This window comes from Carcharhinus amblyrhynchos, chromosome 6, assembly GCF_965287045.1.
Source record: "Carcharhinus amblyrhynchos chromosome 6, sCarAmb.v2.hapA, whole genome shotgun sequence".
NCBI lineage: Eukaryota > Metazoa > Chordata > Chondrichthyes > Carcharhiniformes > Carcharhinidae > Carcharhinus > Carcharhinus amblyrhynchos.
This window is the reverse complement of record NC_137329.1, coordinates 86,891,455-86,899,794: the sequence shown is the minus strand read 5'-3', so window position 1 is coordinate 86,899,794 and position 8,340 is coordinate 86,891,455. Positions and strand designations below refer to the sequence as shown.

Sequence of the window (8,340 nt, the reverse complement as noted above, 5' to 3'; positions counted from 1 at the left end):
CATCACAAGTATAAAAAGAAAAAGGCAGTAGGACAAAAGATTCCAGAAGATGCAAAACCTGGCTTGTAATTTAGAGAGTGACTAAAATTCTATTTTTTTTGTTAATAAGTGGGAATTGTATTTATCTGAACAGCATTCAATTAGAATTGTGTTTTATTTGGTTTGTTAATAGTTTAGTTAACTTGTTCACTGTTAGTTAGATAAATAAATTGTTGTTGATTTTAGAGTATGTCGGAGTTATTTTGATTTAACCACTAAAAGTTGCTGAAAAGCAGATCATACCACTTCATACTCACCTGTTACAGATTATGACGCGAAATACTCCTCTTTGAGTGTTTTGATGTTCGCACTCAGAGAGGTGAGTCCACTTCTACTTTATCACATCTGAAACACAGAATCTAAAATTTTCTGGACTAAAAAATAACTCATTAGCTTATCCATACCACCGATGTCTAATTCTCTTTTGAAGTCTAATTATTTTAAAGAAATAATAGCATTTGCCTTGTCCCAGGACTATTTCTAGCAGGAAATACTGGAGGCTGTGATAGAGCAATGAAAGCAAACACATCCCCTAATTTATCACCAGCGGTGAATCCAATAGCTCTTTTTCCTTCTCCGCCACCCTGTTCTCTGATGTGCTTTGGCTTTCATGTGTGCATAGACAACATCTTGATAAACTATTTAACTATGGGTTTGTCATTACCACGTTCCATCCAGTCCTTGCATTTATTTTCCCCAGGGTTTTCAGGCAAATGATCAGAAGTCTTTCCCAACACTTCAAATGCTGAGAGGTTTAACGGCTAACCCAGATTCCATCTTCAACAGATACCCAAGCAGCCACATTTAGCTTAGATCATGGATTAACAATTGAAAAGGAATGGGAATCCTACTGAATACTTGCAACCTCCCTAACTGAGGTCAGTTGTAAAACCTCTATTGCTGATACAGCTCAGATCAGGTAATTTATCATAGACAACTGATTCAATTTGGCACTTGGCTGATTGACTGTACCATCTTGACTGTACCATCTGTTTGGTACATTTGTCCACAAAGCCAAAATGGAGCTGTTAACTCAAGTTAAACGATGTGTTTTCTGCTACATTATTTACTTCTTTTACTACATAAACTATCTGGACTACATCTCCTCTTGATCTTTTTAAAATAGTAAATTTTAGTTTCTTAAATTTTAACCTTTTATAATTCAAAGTGCTAAATCACAAATTATTTACTCAATGAAGAACTTTAGGAATAGTCAAGGGTGTGGAACATAACATGGCTGCTCTTTCAAAGAGCCAGCACAGACACAGTGGATAAAGTTCTCTGCCCATTGAAGTGGTGGAGGCTGCCTCGCTCAATATTTTTAAGACGCGGGTTGATAGGTTTTTGATAGGCAAGGGGATTAAGGGTTATGAGGAGAGGGCGGGAATGTGGAACTGAGCCACGACAGATCATCCATGATCTTATTGAATGGCGGGGCAGGCTCGAGGGGCTGGATGGCCTACTCCTGCTCCTATTTCTTATGTTCTTATGTTAATTACTCATAAGATTGAAGGTAGCAGATGTAGCATCTAGTGATGTTCTGTCATTGATCTCAACCGACTTTCATACTGCATATTAAAGCAATTATGTGGGTATTTTTGATGCAAACCACCTGAATAATTGGAGTATTTAAGACACATATTTCAAGGAGCCAAAAGCCCTGTTCATCACAGAAAGAGCAAAGAACAGTTTTCACCTTTGGAGATTTGTTCATGTGGTGCCAGAGCATCTGACACTGAGTCATCACGTGCATTTAAAACCCATATGTGCTATTTGTTGAAACAAACCAAACAAATTTTCCAATCAGTAGCAAATACCGTATACTGTGAAAACTGTGGGTGGCACGGTGACACAGTGGTTAGCATTGCTGCCTCACAGCACAGAGACCCAGGTTCAATTCACTGTCTGTGCGGAATCTGCACATTCTCCCCGTTTCTGCGTGGATTTCCTCCGGGTGCTCCAGTTTCTTCCCACAGTCAGAAAGACATGCTGGTTAGGTGCATGGGCAATGCTAAATTCTCCCTCAGTGTACCCGAACAGGTGCTGGAGTGTGGCAACTCAGGGATTTTCACAGTAACTTCATTGCAGTGTTAATGTAAGCCTACTTGTGACACTAACAAACTAAACTAAAACTTTGAAATTTAGGAAGGTGCTTCACCAACCCACCTCATATCAAGATATTCAAACTTTCTTTTGATATATGAATCATGGCATAGCATTAGCTCTTGCCGACGGGTTTTCTCTTTCTAAGTATACAGCTGTTTTAAAGTTACTATTCAATCTGTTTTCACTGCCTCTCAAGCAATATATTCCACACTACTGCAAAAAAAGTTTACCTTTAATCTTTGTTATCAGGTTTCTGATATTGCTGTGAGTGGAATAGTTTCTCCTTATAAATTCTAGATCCTAAGCTGCAGAATTCCAAACATGCAGCTGTCTGTTCTTTATCCCTTCTATCTTCTTTTAAACACCTAGATTAAAGGTACTATAAAAATGCAAATTGTTTCTAACAGTTGGGTTTTATAAAGGCCCAACATGCTTCTTGCCTTTTTATTCTCTCTTATTTCTGATAAACCCAAAGATTCTATTTGCTTTTTTACATTTCTTAAGTACTTCAACTCTTCTATCACACCAAATCTACTTCCATGCAGAGTACATAATTAATGCTTTTTTCACTTCATGTTTACTGATGTTGAATTAAATTTGCTATTATTTAACCCATTTCCTCAATTTTTAAATATCTTTTACTTTTCTAAAGAGTGAACTATATTTTTTTCCTGATCTAAAAATGTAAGCATTAATTCCTTTAGGTCTACATTCAAATCATTTATATATCACAGTGAGCAGCAATGGTTTCAGAACTGGGACACCACTGCCTGATCCACTCTGAAAAAGTACTTTTAACATAAATCTGCTGTTTTCTCCCAACCAACTTTTTATTTGGTTTGTTGTTACCTTACTAAATGCCCTTACATTCCTTTAATAATTTCCGAAAGGCTTTCCCAAAGTCCATACACAATACATTTACTGCACTTCCTCCATCTACCATATCTGTTACTCCTCAGTGAATTCTATGATGTTTGCTGAGCACAATTTTTGAAATCTTGTGGCTACTTCTATTTGCTGTTTAATTCAGGAAGAAATTACCATTCGTTTAGGTAAGGGCTTAAAATTTTCCCTACAATGGATGTTGAATTAATTGGTCTGTATCGCGAGGGGTTTAGAATATAAAAGCAGGGTGGTCTTGCCGCAACTGTACAAGGCACTGGTGAGGCCGCAACTGGAGTATTGTGTGGAGTTTTGGTCCCCTTATTTGCGAAAGGGTATATTGGCCTTGGAGAGAGTACAGAGAAGGTTCACCAGGCTGATACCGGAGATGAGGGGGTTAGCTTATGAGGAGAGATTAAATAGACTGGGACTGTACTCGTTGGAGTTTAGAAGGCTGAGGGGGGATCTTATACAGACTTACAAGATAATGAAGGGGCTAGATAGGGTAGAGGTAGAGAGATTCTTTCCACTTAGAAAGGAAAACAGAACTAGAGGGCACAGCCTCAATATAAGGGGGGGGGGGGTGCAGTTTAGATCAGAGTTGAGGAGGAACTTCTTCACTCAAAGGGTGGTGAATCTCTGGAATTCTCTGCCCATTGAAGTGGTGAAGGCTACCTCGTTGAATATATTTAAGTCACAGGTAGACAGATTTCTGATAGACAAGGGAATTAAGGATTATGGGGAGAAAGCGGGAAAGTGGAACTGATCCACTTCAGATCAGCCATGATCTTATTGAATGGCGGGGCAGGCTCGAAGGGCTAGATGGCCTACTCCTGCCCCTATTTCTTATGTTCTTATGTTATGTAATTACCCACAATAGTTGTTTCTTTAAAAAAAAGTAATGGGTACTCTTGTGACGACTCTCAAATGTAATAATACACTGTCAGAGTTTCTAGGACTTTAGCAATTTCATCCTCCCTCAGGATCCTAAGATGTATCTCATCAGGTCCTAGTACTTTAGCACATAAAATCATTAGATAAATCAAATGCTCTCAAATGCCTCCCTCCAATATTTGTTTTAGTAAAGACTAGCACAAAATTCTTATTAAGTCACTTTTCACAGGGATCCCACCTTACGTTTCACAATACTATCTCTACTTGGGGGTCTGAAATATAGTTCTATTAATGTAACATTTCCTTTTTACTTTGTAGTCCAGTGTTATTAACTGTACACTCCCCTTTATCCCAGAATCAATCTAATGAATCTTTGCTATACTGCCTCAAAGGTAAGGATATTGTCCCTTAGATAAGGAGACCAAAATTATGAACAGTCCTCACCAAAGCCCTGTATAACTGCAGCAAGTCTCCTAGACTCTTGTGCTGGAATTTTACCGCCTTGTCCACCCAAGGCTCGTAAGATCCTGTTCAAGGCCAACGGAGAATGCCTTTCTGCGAGCCTTGCCCATCCTGATTCTGGGGAAGGTGAGGTGGTAAAATTCCAGCCTTGATCTCTAATCCCTCTGCAATAAGAACCAACATTCTATTTACCTTTCTAGTTGCTGCCGTAGGCGCATGCTAACTTTCTATGTTTCTTCTACAAGGCCCCCATAACTGTCGGAACATCAACTTTTAAAAGTTTCTCACCATTTAAAAAATATTTGGATTTTATTTCCACAAATTATTCTCTTTCAACTGTTACTTTCTTAATCTCTCACTTCACTTGTCTATATCCCTTTGCATCCTCTCGCATCTTTTTATTCCGACTAGCTTTGTCAGCTAACTTGAAACACTACTCTCAGTCCCTTCATCTAAATTGTCAACAGATTGTAAATAGCTGAGGCCCCAGCACTGATCCTTGTGGTATCTCACTAGTTATAACTTGCCAACTTATGACTGTGTGGCCAAATTCCTCTCCAATTTAGTTTGCAAGTTTGCTGACGACACCACTGAGGCGGGTCCAATCTCAAACAATAAACAGATGGAGTACAGGAATGAGATAGAGAATCTGGTGAACTGGTGAGGCAACAATGATCTCTCCCTCAATGTCAACAAAATGAAGGAGATTGTCATTGACTTCAGGAAGTGTAAAGGAGAATGTGCCTCTGTGTACATCAGTGGGGACAAAGTAGGAAGGGTCGAGAGTTTCAAATTTTTAGATGTCCAGATCACCAAAAGCCTGTACTGGTCCCCCCATTCCAACACGATAGTTAAGAAAGCCCACCAACACCTCCACTTCCTCAGTAAGCTAAGGAAATTTGGCATGTCAGTTACCACTCTCACCAACTTTTAGAGATGCACCATAAAAAGCATTCTTTCTGGTTGTATCACAGCTTGGTATGTCTCCTGCTCTGCCCAAGACAGCAAGGAACTACAAAAGTTCGTGAATGTAGCCCAATCCATCACGCAAACCAACCTCCCATCCATTGACTCTGTCTACACTTCCCGCTGCCTCGGCAAAGCAGCCAGCATAATTAAGGACCCCATGCACCCCAGACATTCTGTCTTCCATCTTCTTCCGTCGGGAAAAAGGCACAAAAGTCTGAGGTCACATACTAATCGACTCAAGCACAGCTTCTTCCCTGCTGCTGTCAGACTTTTGAATGGACTTATCTTGCATTAAGTTGATCTTTCTGTACACCCTAGCTATGACTACAACACTACCTTCTGTACTCTCTCATTTCCTTCTTCATGAATGGTATGCTTTGTCTCTATAGCATGCAAGAAACAATACTTTTCACTGTATATTAGTATATGTGACAATAATAAATCAAATCAAAAAAACTTTCAAAAAAAGGCTTTTCACAGATGATTTCTCTTTCTTTAAATAATGTTGATTTTGCCTAATCACATTATGGCTTTATAATGCCTTGTTAGCATCTCCTTATTCATAGATGAAGACATTTTCCCAATGACTGATGCCAAGCTAATTTTCCTGTAGTTCTGAACAGTCCCCCCCCACCCCACCTTTTGAATAGTGGTGTGATAATTGCTATATTCCACTCCATTGGACCATTCTAGAATCAAAGGAATTCTGGAAAATCACAGCCAATGCACCTACTATCTCTGCAGCCACTTCTTTAGGAACCCTAGGACATTGGCTATGAGGTCCTGGGGATTTGTTGGGTTTTAATCCCATAGGTTTTTCTAGTACATTTTCTCTGCCAGTGTTACTAGGTTAAGTTCCTTGGTCTCATTAGCTCCTTGGTTTCCCACTATTTTGGTGTGCTTTTTGTGTCTCCTGTTGTGAAGACAAAGACAAAATATTTGATTCGGGTTTCTGCCATTTCCTTGTTCCCCATTAAAATTTCCCATGCCTCAGCCCCAAGAGATCAGTATTTTCTTTCTATTCCCCCATCTTTTTCAATTATTTTGTGATGATTAATTCTTTATTCACAATAGGTCGATATGGTTGGGATTGGGGGTGCAAAAACTCTGACACATAGTGGGCACTAGAAGTTTCTAGTTGAATGGGACAGCAGGCACTGATGATGTGTCTGGATGGACATTGGTGTCCATTTATCACATGCAAATAAAATATGTGTCTCACCTACATACCCACTGTAATGAGATCATGAACTGAGGAATTTCAATCCCATTCTCTTGTAAAACCACTGTTTGACTAATAGATTTGGATATTAGTATTCAATGTTAGCAAGTTAATGTTCTACTATTAAATGTGAAGAACTACTATGAATTTTAAAGTATTGAGAACCTCTGATATAGTTCAGAGTACATAAACTTTGTTTGATCCATGGTTTAAAAAAAAATCAATTCTTTGCTGAGGGTCAAGTATTGCTGCACCATGATGCAACTTGGATTTAAGGTCCTGGAACCAAGCCATCCATTTGATTTTATCACTGTGATTATATTATGGCCTTTTTATCTACAAGAACACAAGATAAATTAGCATAGGAAAGACCATTTGATAAGACTTGGAATATTTTAGTTTTGGTTGTTAGCTTTTATAATTCAGAAACTGTCCAATTTCTAAGGGTCAGGCTCATGATTGGGCCAAAAGATTTATTATGCTCTCAGTGCTTGGACCACACTGCATCCTATATGTGTGCTAAGCCAACTCATTGGGCCAACTAATTTGAATAAGCTCCCTGCATGGTTTAAACATGGGACTGTTATATCAGCTGGGCTAGATGGAATCAGACATCTTATGTGCAGCAGCCCTTTAAAAGGTTATTTCATTTAAGGGAAGATCACATCTATTTTAATGAAACAAAAACAGAAAATGCTGGAAAATCACAGCAGGTCTGACAGCATCTGTGCAGAGAGAACAGAGCTCTGACAGATGCTGTCAGACCTGCTGTGATTTTGCAGCATTTTCTGTTTTTGTTTGATTCTAGCATCCATAGTAATTTTCTTTTATCTATTTTTATGAAGCCTGACTGATGAAAAAGTGAAGACGCCAGGAGGCGTTGCAATAATATTGACAAAAGACTGGAGATCCTGATGGACAATGTGGTGCAGAAGGAAGTGACATTGGGCTGAGATGAACATTCTGGTTAGTAACAATGTGCAGTAATGTGATTAGCACTGACCAGCAAAAAGTCAGAACAGTGCCACTGTCCATAATTGAAGGAGAAAATGGAGAACATATTCTCAGATCTGATGACAGGTGCTATGGTAAACTTGGATCAAGGATGCTGACATAAAATAATGCAACATTCATACTATGCATGCATAACACCACTTTAAACTTAAACATTTTCTTATAAAACTTTGACAAAGGCTTTTTGCAAATCTTGTTGCAGAGGATTCCTTGAAACATTGAATATCATTTCCTCAGAATATCACTGTGACTCATAAGGCAAGATTTTCTTCTAAACTATGGCTGCAACTTTACCACCTCACCTGCCATGGAATCGGCATGGGCAAGGGCCCACCACCGGAAATCTGCGTTGACCTCAGGTGGAAATTTCCAGTCTCACCCAAGTGAGGTTGCAAAATCCCACCCTACATGGGTTGCCATTTATTGAATTATTAATCCTCAAGTTAACCATAGAATTGTAGAAACCAACAGCACAGAAAGTTATTTGATCCACTGTGTCTGTGCTGGCTCTTTGAAAGAGCAGCCATGTTATGTTCCACACCCTTGACTATTCCTAAAGTTCTTCATTTTCAAATACCTGACCAACTTCCTTTTAAAATTATTCATAAATTCTGCTTGCACCACCTTTCCAGTTAGAATATTCCAACTGACTGAGTGAACAAATTCTGATTAGATCTTTTGCCATTGATTTTAAATTCATAATGTGGTTACTGACCCATTCACCAGCGGAAATAGTCTTTCTCTATCTACTG

General features: G+C 38.9%; 1 long non-coding RNA gene across 1 annotated transcript in view; it reads left to right on the top strand.

Annotated features, from left to right (window-relative positions):
* The first annotated feature begins 7,435 nt into the window (after window positions 1-7,435).
* Window positions 7,436-8,340, top strand: part of LOC145344076 (uncharacterized) — a 144,448-nt gene continuing 143,543 nt past the window's right edge. Inside the window, exon 1 of the long non-coding RNA XR_013886835.1 lies at window positions 7,436-7,540. This is a non-coding gene — a long non-coding RNA (uncharacterized LOC145344076). The remainder of the gene's footprint in view (window positions 7,541-8,340) is intronic.